We start from the raw sequence: 11,414 nt of genomic DNA on the forward strand, positions 1-11,414 counted from the left end.
GCAGAAGGTGTGGTCTGGGTTTAAGATTCACCTTCCCACTCAAAAGATTTAGATGTAGGATTGATCTTCCCACCTCTAATGATCCAACCAAGAAAAAGTCCTTCTTTCCTTTTGTAGTAGGGACGAAGCAACCACGCACACTAAACACGTGCGATACCACTCACTGAGCAACACCCCGTGGCATTAAATGACAGGATTATTATTTCCATGTCCTGCCAGGCACCATTGCTCTGAGGTTGGTGGTCACAGAGTAGAAGCTTTGTTCAAGAACATATAGTACAGCACCCACAGCCATTCAAAAGACAATGTACCTAGTATCTCCAAAGAGATCCCCCACTAGTCCATAGGCTCAGAGTCGCTGCCAGCCATGCCACCTTGAGTGTTACAGCTAAATGTGTGGGCACTGGGGCCCTCCAGACGAGTGTGCATTGAAGTAAAATAAGGTAGAAAACAACAGTTGTCAGACACTGACTTATTTAGCGATTTACTTAACGCACTGCTTGGACCACCTATTTGCCAAGCACGACTTCACCTGCTACCAGGAACAGAATGACCTGGAGAGATACCTGAAACAAGGGCCATTGCCCTTAACCACCTGGGGACTGCCTCTTTTGCTTCTATAAAATCTCTCTTGCTTGGCCGCCCCACCCTTGTGGTTTTGAGTATAAAAGGAGAATGCAGACTGGATCTGGGATCGGAGCCTTTCAGGAGACATCCTGGCTTTGGTGGTCGGGAGAATTGTCTGTATTCTGTCAATCATGTTTTAAATAAACGCTGATTGGCCAGGCAGGAAGCATAGGTGGGAAAACCAGACAGGAAGTAAAGGCAGGGCAGGGAGAACAGGAGGATTCTGGGAAGAAGGAATTTCTTCCCCCATTCCTGCCCAGACCACTGAGAAGCAAGATATAATCTGCCCCGGCTGAGAAAGGTACCAAGCCACGTGGCTAACATAGATAAGAATTATGGGTTACATTGGAGCACTGGTCTGAAATCTCAAGGTCCAAATCAGGAGCACAAGGAGAGAGAGCACGAGCAAGGAACTCAGGACCGCGAGGGGGGCACCCACACACTGAGACAATGGGGATGTTCTATCGGGAACTCACCAAGGCCAGCTGGCCTGGGTCTGAAAAAGCCTGGGATAAAACTGGACTCGCTGAACATAGCGGACAATAAGGACTACTGAGAACTCAAGAACAATGGCAATGGGTTTTTGATCCTACTGCACCTAGTGGTTTCGTGGGAGCCTAGGCAGTTTGGATGCTCACCTTACTAGACCTGGATGGAGGTGGGTGGTCCTTGGACTTCCCACAGGGCAGAGAACCCTGATTGCTCTTTGGGCTGATGAGGGAGGGGGACTTGATTGGGGGAGAGTGAGGGAAATGGGAAATGGCGGTGGGGAAGAGACAGAAATAAATAAATAAATAAATAAATTAAAAACAAAACAAAACAAAAAAAGAAAAAAGAGAAACAACATCAACCAAAAAAAAAAAAGAAAAGAAAAAAGAAAGAAGGAAAAGAAAAATGTTGTCATGGAAGCTGCAGTGAGTCATTCAATAAACCTTTTAGTCCATCTAAAAAAAGAATTATGGGTTAATATAAGCTACAAGAGCTAATAAGTAGCTTGAGCTAATGGACCAATCAGTTTTTATAACTTATGGAGATCTCTGCATGATTTTCTTTGGGGCTTGCTGGCTGTGGGGTGCCGGGTGGGACAGAAACCCAAACAAGCCGACCCCCTCATGTTACAGGTGTGCCAGTGACATCTCCTCTCTTCCGCTCTCATTGGTGTGGGTGCTGCCACTTCCCAGCCTCTCTGCCCATTGAAGATCTCTGAATCTGGGACATGTGAGCCCCCGACAGGACTCCTGGGCTCCTGTCCAGTGGACAAGGGGACTGTGAGATTCAGGACTGGAGTGGAAGATGGAACTAGGCTGGATGTCCTGGTAAGGATCCTTAGAGAGGTAGGTGACAGGAGCCAGCACAGGTTTGATCACCCTGTGGAAAACTGTATCTAAAGTTTCAATGAGATACCAAAGTGGCATTAGTCGCCAAGGGAACGGTAGATTGGTTCCCAGAACAATGGACTAGGGCTTTAAAATGGGAATGTATAACTACTGAACGAATGTGTGAATGCTTGTAATGGTCCTACGGCCAAGTGGCTACGGGATCACATTGAATGCCAACCTGCAGTTCCGTTAAGGTCATTTCACCTGAATAGAGGTGAATAAGCAAGGGGACATCCATGTGACCCTAGGTACGACCTCTTAGGTTGCTGCGAGGGAGTTGGCCAGAGGGACCCCTGTTTGAGAGAGAAGCTCGTCCTCACCACCCCACCCTACTTACCACATAGGGCTAGGCACATATAATCTCCCAAACCCTTGGTTGGGGAACTCTTATCATCACGGGGTCTCTACAGTCCCAGTGCGAGACCTACACAGTCCAACAAACTCTAAACAATTTTAAGAGAGGATTTACTGCTGACTATGGGAAAAAGATAAAATTCTTCAAACTAAAGACTCTGTGAAATTGATTGGCCTTCTGTTGATGTTGGCTCTGGCCCCCTGAAGGTACTCTGGATTTGGATCTGATTAATAGAGTTGGAGGGATCTGTATGGGACTACCTGGTCACTAAGACCATGTCCCATGGTGTTTCTTTCCCTGAGACCCTCTGCTATGGCTTCACTACCAGCCCAGACCACAATGGCTGCAAAGATTTTTAAGCTTGAAGACATCAAAGCAACACCCCTATCAGCTTCCTCAGAGGGTGAAATTTTGCCTGTGATGCCACCTCCTTACCAGCTCCAACTGCCAGCACCACAAGGCTCCAAGGCAGTAGAAAGACCACTTTCTCCTGCCTTTCCAGTGGCATCTATCTGGACACAATGATCACCAACCTAAGCAGGCCAGCCATCTCTGCCAGACTCAACAACTACATGGGGATGCTCACAAGATTTTTGGCCAGCTGGTTGACTGGGAAGATCCTCTTTTTGATGTGCCATTGAGGGAAATGCCAGGCACTCCCCTCGTCCAAGATTACAGCTATGGTACCAGGCCCTAAAACCAACCAGACACTTCCCTGAAGAGGGAGAGTACTTCCATGATTTCAGAGAAATTATAAAGGAGACTTTTTCTATACAGTCAGACTTAAAGGATGAGCTGCTCCCCGATTCTGATATAGAACCTTTTATGGATGGGAGCTGAAGCTTACAACAGTAGGAGTAGCCCCTTATATCAGGAGACCTCATGGGAGAAAGAAGTTAAAAACCAAGACCAAATCCTATAGGTCCTAGAAGCTATCTGGGCCCCCAGCTGTGGCTGTGGTGCACTGCCAGGATCACACAGAGAGTCAAGGTAGAGTGAGTGGAAGACCAATTAGCAGATTAGACAGCCAAACATGCTGCCCTCAGTGCAGACACAGTCCTGCAGTCCCCTCCCTTCCTACCCCTCCAAGGTAAGCTTACGCTCTGCATGCTCCCAGAGCTCTCCTCATAGAAACCAGAGGAAAAAGAACAACTGATGAAGAGGTTTATTGTAAAGCAGGAGTTGATGAACACAGAAAGGAAAACAGTCATTTCTGAGAAGACCGTTCCCAGACTAGTTTGGCAAAGCTTATGGAACAACGCATCTGGAAAAACTGCCCGGAAGGAACTGTTGCAAAGAAATTTGGTGGTTGCCAACACTGACCCAGCAAGCTAGCAAAGCATGTCTGCAGTGTGCCCAGAACAAACCAAGCAGGGACCCAAGGCCCACATGTTGACAAACTCAGGAGTCCTTCCTCCCCATTTAAACATCTAAAAGTGGACTTTATTGACATTCCACCCAGGAGAGGGGACTGATAATTTGCTAGTTGTGGTGTGCACTCCCTCCCTCCCCCAGCTGGGTAGAAGCCTTTCCTACCCTCACAGAGAATTAACTTAAAATGTGTTCAAATCTCAATAGGACTTTTAAGATGACATTGGCCAAACTGCCAAGAAACAGCCATCTACTCGACCAAAAATTCTGCCACTTGTACTTCCAGTTTAGATTTTGTTATACATGTATATATGTTGTTACTCCCCTTTGAGATCGTGGCTGACTATCCTTCTCCATTGCTCCCAAAGGACTCTGGGCACCTCCGAGAGTATGGCACACAAAAAGTGCTTAAAGTTGCAGGTATCAAGCTGTGGGTGTGGCCCTCAGCCAGGAGCGGACCGTGAAAGCCAAACTAGACCAGCCTCTGAAATTGATCATCTCACCACCTCAGACTGGAGACAATGCTTAGCTCCTACTCTGCCTTCTGATACACTGTCTGTTTCAGCGGACATGCATTCACGCAGTCCCCACTCAGTCTCTCTAAACCTGTCACGTAAATTAGCCTGGGGGGCAGGAGTAAGATGATAATGCAAACTGAGCCCGAGACGAGGTCCTTTTAGGCACTTGTCTGGGTCTACCAGGCTTTGGTCCATGGGTAACATTTCATCTCTTTCACTCTAGGTGTGGGGGGTACTTATTCCAGAAAGATTCCAGTGACTCAACTGCAAGAGTGAAGTCGTGGAGGCTGGGCTACATGCGTTGTAAGTATTTCTGAATACACCAGTGTAGAAATTTATGGTGATAAAGATTCTTCCTAACCTCCCCCCCCCCCAAGGAGCACGAGGAAATTAGAGAGCCGGAAATGTACCTCTGCGTCAAGAATCTAGTTTTGTGAATTCCTCTGGGAAGATGTTACATTGGGAGAACATTAGCAAGAGCTTCAATAGTGTGTTCTGTCTGATTTCAGAGATGGGAACTTGCTGGGTAGTGATGGTAGGGTTGTACTAGCAGACCTTGCCTGATATTCTTTATAAGTTGCTTAGAGTCCTCAGTTTTTTTTTCTATTGGTCACAGATTTGTATTTTTCTCACTAAGGAATTTAAACCTCAAAGGCATTTTTAATTATAAAAAAAAAAACCAGATTAGTAAAGGAGGGACAGATTATATGACAGCTGGGACCCTAAAACCACAAAGGAGAGTCTGAATGTATGGGACTGAGGTAGACAGGATGAGTGACTCAAAAAATGTCCATATTTGAGGTCTGGCTGCATGGTTCAGTGGTACTTGCTGCCAAGCCTGGCTACCTGACTTCCATCCTTGAGACTCGTACGGTGGAACAGTGACTTGAGTCCTACAAGTTGCCCTCTGTCCTCCACATGTGCACCATGCCTGTGCCAACACACACACACACACACACACACACACACACACACACACACTGAACTAAATACATATAACAAAAACTTTTAATAATAATGTTCATATCTTCATATCTGGGGGCTGGAGAGATGGCTCATTGGTTAAGAGCGTTGACTGCTCTTCTAGAGGACCCTGGTTCAATGCCCAGCACCCACATGGCAACACATGGGCTGTCTGTGACTCCAGTTCCAGGGCATCTGATGCCCTCACACAGATGTTTTACAGGCAAAACACCAACATCATAAAATAAAAAAAAATGAACACATTCTTTCTTTCTTTTTTTGTTTCTTGAGACAGGGTTTCTCTGTAGCTTTGGAGCCTGTCCTGAAACGACCTCTTGTAGACCTGGCTGGCCTTGAAATCACTGAACTTCTAGAAGTTGGCAAGGTAGGAGGTAAGACACCTTGCAGAGTTTCTAAGAGTGCAACCTTAACATTTTGGCTTATCCCAGTGAGACCCACTTCAAACTTCTGAGCACTGGTCTAGCCAATAATAGCTATGCTTATTCAGCGTGACAGTAAAAGAAAAGAGTCATAATTACGGATCAGGTTTGCGGTGGGGACAGATCTGTGCATGCGCAGTGAATGTAAACCCACGCACTGTGCCTGTACAACGCATGCGCAGAGCCTATACAACGCATGCGCACTGCATGTACGACACATGCGCAGAGCCTATACAACGCACGTGCTCAGCACTGAACCCAGATAAATTCATCTCTAAAGTTGGCGGCTACACCATAAACCTCTGTGGATGTTCAACCAGAAAATGTGCTGCGCATGCACAAACACTGTAACCAGGCATTACAGCATGTGAAAATATTCTTTTCAGTTTGCTCTCTACCTTCTAGGAAAAGCTAGCGTGTATCCTTGGAAACCCGGGTGTAATTCCCAGCATGCAATTCACGGAAACAAGTTCAAGAGTGCAACCTAACAAAGAGGTGCTTGGGTCTAATAATGGCGATGGGGGTGGGGTAAGGTGGGAGAAGTTGGGGTGGTGAGGATAGAGGATGTAGGGGGGATGGGTGTGGGGGAAGTTGGGGTGGTGAGGGATGGGGGAGGTAGGGGGTGGTAGGTGTGGTGGTGTACGGGATTCCTTTTATTTATTTTATTTTGATAATTAGGGCTTTGATATCAACTTTTTGTGGGTGTTTTGCTGGCATCTATGTATGTGTACCTGAACATGTTTGGGACTGAAGTTATGGGCAGATTTGAGCGTTTATGGTAATGGGACTCAAGCCTGTGTTCTAGTCAAAAGCAGCAAGACTTTTAACAGATCTTTCTAATCCCCAGCCTCAACAGAGATTTTTTTCCCCCAGACAGGTTTGTCTGTGTAGCCCTGGCTGTCCTGGAACTCACTCTGTAGACCAGGATAGCCTTAGACTCACAAAATTCATCTGTTTCCTTCCCCAGTGCTGGGATTAAAAGTGCACACTACTAAGCTCAGCCTTATTTCAATCTTCCTGCCTCAGTCTCCTGGTTGCCAGAATTATAGGGGGCATCTTCAGCCTCACATTGGAGTGTCTGACTAGGTTTTAAGGCTCTCCATGATTCTCTACTCAGGAGAACACTAGGCTTTCTCTCTAAACCATGGACCATGGTTTATTTATTCCCCCTTCTGTGTCTCTGTCCCTCCGTCCTTCCCTCCGTAGTTCCCTCCCTCCCTCCTTTCTTTTGAGACAGTGTTTCTCTGTGTAACAGTCCTGGCTGTCCTGGAACTGTCTTCGTAGACCACAAAGGCCTTGGATTCTCAGAGAGCCACCTGCCTTGCCTCCCAAGTGCTGGGGTTAAAGGCATGGATCACCAAGCCAGGCAAGTGGATTGCTTCTATTTCAAGGTATTTTTGCTTCACTTTAATATAAATGTACAGGTAATAATATACATAGTATAATTTTCTCTTGTGACCTTTTAAAAATGGGAACGTTAAGCCGGGTGGTGGTGGTGCATGCCTTTATATTAGCACTCTGGAGGCAGAGGCAGGTGGATTTTGTTTGTTCGAGGCCAGCCTGGTCTACAGAGTGAGTTCGAGGACAGCTAAGGCTACACTGAGAAATGTTGTCTTGAAAAACAAAAACAAAAGGATAGTTAAACTGCACGGTACAAATTAGTATGCTAGCTGTCACTGTAGAGAACAGTAACATGATACATTCTGTAATTATTATTTTTTTTTCGAGACAGGGTTTCTCTGTAGCTTTTTTTTTTGAGGGAAGGGTCTCCTGTATCCCAGGCTGTCCTTCAAATTGCTATCAAGTAGTCAAGGAGGACTTTGCAATAGTGTTGTGATAAATATGGCAGCGTAGGTAATTCCTCCCTCGTCCCTATCATCCCAGTGAATTCGTGAGAAATAGCAGAAAAATTCCTGCAGAGGAGCAGCCAACAAAACCCTTCACCTCAGAAAGTGTGGAGACGATTGAAAACGAAGTCAGCATCCTAGTCAGGAGGGATGGAAGGGCCGTGACAGCACAGTGGTCCATGGTGTCCTGGAAGAGAGAGGCAATGATAGATGAACTCTGTGGAAAGTCACGGTAAGTGGTGAGCTTTCTGTGTGCATTATGTGCACAAGTGTGGTGCATGAAAGTGCTTTCTACTCTCAGAACTATAACTTCAGCTCATGAATTTTAAACGTACATTAAGACAGGATCAGTATCACTCAGTTCCTGTCATATTCCCTAGCCAGTGCTAAATTGCCCTCGCAGAGGCAACGACCCCCTTTCCATGCTCGCAACCATAATTGTATGTAGCGAGTGCCTCCCCCACAAAGTGCCACGAAACCAAACAAAAGAAGATAGGAAAATAGCTGAGGGGACTTGTAGGAAAGGAGGGGATAAGAAGACAATGGGGCGAATATTATCACTATTTGTTAAATTGTAAAGGAACAAATATATTATTGAAAAGATTGGCTTATTCAACCACACTGAACCCCTTAGAAGAGAAAGTGGAAAGTACACTTAAACACATTGGCACAGGAGATCACTTCCTAAATAGAACCCCAGTAGCATAGACACTGAGAGAAACAATTATTAAATGGGACCTTCGGAAACTGAGAAGCTTCTGTAAAGCAAAGGACACGGTCAACAAGAAAAAAACGACAGCCTACAGAATGGGAAAAGATCTTCACAAACCTGACATTAGACAGAGAAAGGACTGATCTCCAAAATATACAAAGAACTCAAGAAATTCGACACCAAAAGAACAAATTATCGAATAAAAAATGGGGTATAGTCCTAACCAGAGAACCCTCAACAGAGGACTCTAAAATGGCTGAAAGACATTTAAGGAAATGTTCAACATCCTTAGTCATCAGAGAAATGCAAATCAAAACAACTCTGAGATTCCATCTTCCACCTGTAAGAATGACTAAAATCAAAAACACTGAAAACAATTTATGCTGGAGAGGTTGTGGGGTAAAGGGAACACTGCGCTATTGCTTGTGGGAGTGCAAACTGATACAGCCCTTTTGGATATCAGTATGGTGATTGCTGAGAAAACTGGGAAACCACCTACCTCAAGACCCAGCAATACCACATTTGGGTGTATACCCAAAGGACGCTCAATTGTGCCACAAGGACATGTGCTCAACTATGTTCATAGCAGCATTGTTTGTCATAGCCAGAACCTGTAAACAACCTAAATGTCCCTCAGCTGAAGAATGGATAAAGATTATGCAATGGAGTTTTATACAGCCGAAAAAAAATAATGACATCTTGAAATTTGCGGGCAAATGGACGTATCTAGAAAACATCATGTTGAATGAGGTAACCCAGACTCAGAAAGACAAATATTACATGTACTCACTCATGAGTGGCTTTTAGACATAAAGCAAAGAAAAACCAGCCCACAATTACAATCCCAGAGAACCTGGACAACAATGAGGACCCTAAGAGAGACACAAATGAATCTAATCTACATGGGAAATAGAAAATGACAAGATCTCTTGAGTAAATTGGGGGAGCATGGGGCAATGGGAGAGGGTTAAAGGGGAGAGTAGAAGAAGGGAGGGTAGTGGAGAAAAATCTATATCTCAAGGGGAAAAAAGGCTGGATTATAATAAGTGCCTTCTGCTTGTCTTATTAACAGAAACTTGGGGGAGCGGGGAGGCAAGAGCTTTCTGGGCTATCATTGCAATGTTTCTACCCATATAAGACTCTTAGGAAAAAAAGTTGTTTAAAAAGAGGAGTAAAAGATAACAGGACTAACTCTCACCTGCATTCACTTAAGCCAACTCAACCTGCTGACACCTGTTGACATGGTACAGAGTAATTCCTAGTTAAGGAGACACACCAGAGTACACGTGCTTGCTCTTTATGGTTGCTCACTATAAAGATATTCCCACAGCCTCACCTCAATCTTTCCACAGAGAGAGCTCTCATCAGGCAACAAGACACAGCCACAGGCGAGAGTGTACCAGATATTCACAGCACAGACGTCCATCCTGGGATGCGGTAGGGTCTCATCATTCAGTTTGTGATTCAGCCCTCCAGGCTGCTCCCGTCCAGTCCATTTTCTCGTTCCTTCCATTTCTTCTCTGTCTCTGTCTCTCTCTGTATATCTCCTTACTTCCTTTTCTTCTTCTTTTTTTGAGTTAGAGACTCAAGTATTCCATCTCTCCAGGATTACATCTTGCTTGGTTTTTGTCTTTCAAGATCTTCTCCTTTACCTAGAGTCTCTGCAGAAGACCATCCAGATTTAATCTGGGGAGAATACAATTTTCTATCCAGAGACCACTTTTCTCTCCTATTCTTTGCACCAGCCCCAGAAGCATGCCATAAGCTGAACCCTGATGGCGACCGGACAGAACCTCTTTAAAAATTGCGCCTCCCAGAATGCAACTTTGCATGGTGTGCACTACGCACAGACCTCTGGGACATATAGTTCGTAGTGCTTGGGTTGGTGGGGCTGTAAATGAGCCTATTATTCTTTTAAGCATTTTCTTTATTCTTTGAGAATTTTATAGTTGTATACAATGCACTCTGACCACATATATTTTCAACTCTTTATTACGGCCACACCAATTCTCGCCCAGCACGCAAATTGGCCTGACACTGCCCGGATGCCTCTGGGAAATGGTGTTCACATTGTGGGCATGCGCAGTTGGAAGATCATTAATAAAATATTTTGTTACGGCGTTTAACTGTTTTGTTTATTCAGTGATATTGTATCATATTAGTTATATTATATTTGAAGGGATCTCTGGCCAGATCGAGTGTGGCGACCACAGCTCTGGTGGGCCTTGGCCTTCTGCACTCCTTTGCCGCGCCAGCACGGCAACTGTCGTTCTTCTGAGCGAGGGACGTCGGGATTAACACGAAACACAACTTCAAGTTCTGCAGAGAAGCCGACATAAAAAAAACAAAAAATACAAAGAGACAGACATAAACTCAAAACCAGAAGCTGGTGCTCTCACCACCACTCTGGTGTAGAACTGAAAATACACAAGAACAAAAAGACAGACATAGACTCAAAATCAGAAGCCGCGCGGCAACAAACTGATACGAACCTGGAAGGGAGTGGGCGACAATGACAATACTGAAATCCCCCCCCCCTTGTTTACACTGTACACCCAGGTGTCCGATTCTGGGATGGGGGGTAAAGGGGAGGAGTTCCCCCTCGCTACGTCTAAAGCATTTGACTATGGACACAAGAACTGCTGATTATTCTTGAGTGTCCCACGCTTTTATTACAAAAAGACCTGTTGGAGACTTTGACTTCCCCTACTCTTCTCCAGGGCTGTAAAGAAAAGCAGGCTGCTCTCTGCCTTCGCCATGCCCACCTCGCTGAGGAAGGCTTTGCAGCCACTGCAGGCTGAATCCTCCTCCCAGCTGCCTTGGTCACAGCCCAAGCCTGGGAACTCTGCTTACAGCCACCTGCCTCCACAGGCAGCAACTGACTAAAATGAGGAGGGGCTCTGGAGATGCTGGAGCCCAATTCCAAACAGCCTTCCCGAGCTGCTTGCAAGTTTCACAGAAAACAACTGCTCCCAGCTCCAAGACCGCAGCTATGGGAAGCTTGGGGTACTGCAATGCCCAAGCAGAGCCGGTTTTGGTGGGGCATGCTGGTAAGAAGGCAGGGCAGCAATGATGAATGACCTGAGCAACCTACTTAAAGGGACATCGGCCTGATGGCAGAGAAGCTTTTTCTTACCGGACTAAGAATATCAAAGAAGAAATCTTCTCGAGGTTTGGCCTGCCCAAAGTAATTGGAATAGAT

General features: G+C 45.6%; 1 protein-coding gene across 1 annotated transcript in view; it reads right to left on the reverse strand.

Annotated features, from left to right (window-relative positions):
• Positions 1–9,989, reverse strand: part of Znf331 (zinc finger protein 331) — a 34,839-nt gene extending 24,850 nt beyond the window's left edge. The window contains exons 1-2 of the mRNA XM_050129797.1: positions 9,549–9,989; positions 7,598–7,687 (exon numbers count right to left, since the gene is read on the reverse strand). The gene's annotated coding sequence lies outside the window, so the exon portion shown is untranslated. The remainder of the gene's footprint in view (positions 1–7,597; positions 7,688–9,548) is intronic.
• Positions 9,990–11,414: the final 1,425 nt, after the last annotated feature.

The sequence above is a fragment of the Alexandromys fortis genome, unplaced genomic scaffold (assembly GCF_014885135.2).
Source record: "Alexandromys fortis isolate MF-2015 unplaced genomic scaffold, M_Fortis_MF-2015_v1.1 scaffold_282, whole genome shotgun sequence".
NCBI classification, from domain to species: Eukaryota; Metazoa; Chordata; class Mammalia; order Rodentia; family Cricetidae; genus Alexandromys; species Alexandromys fortis.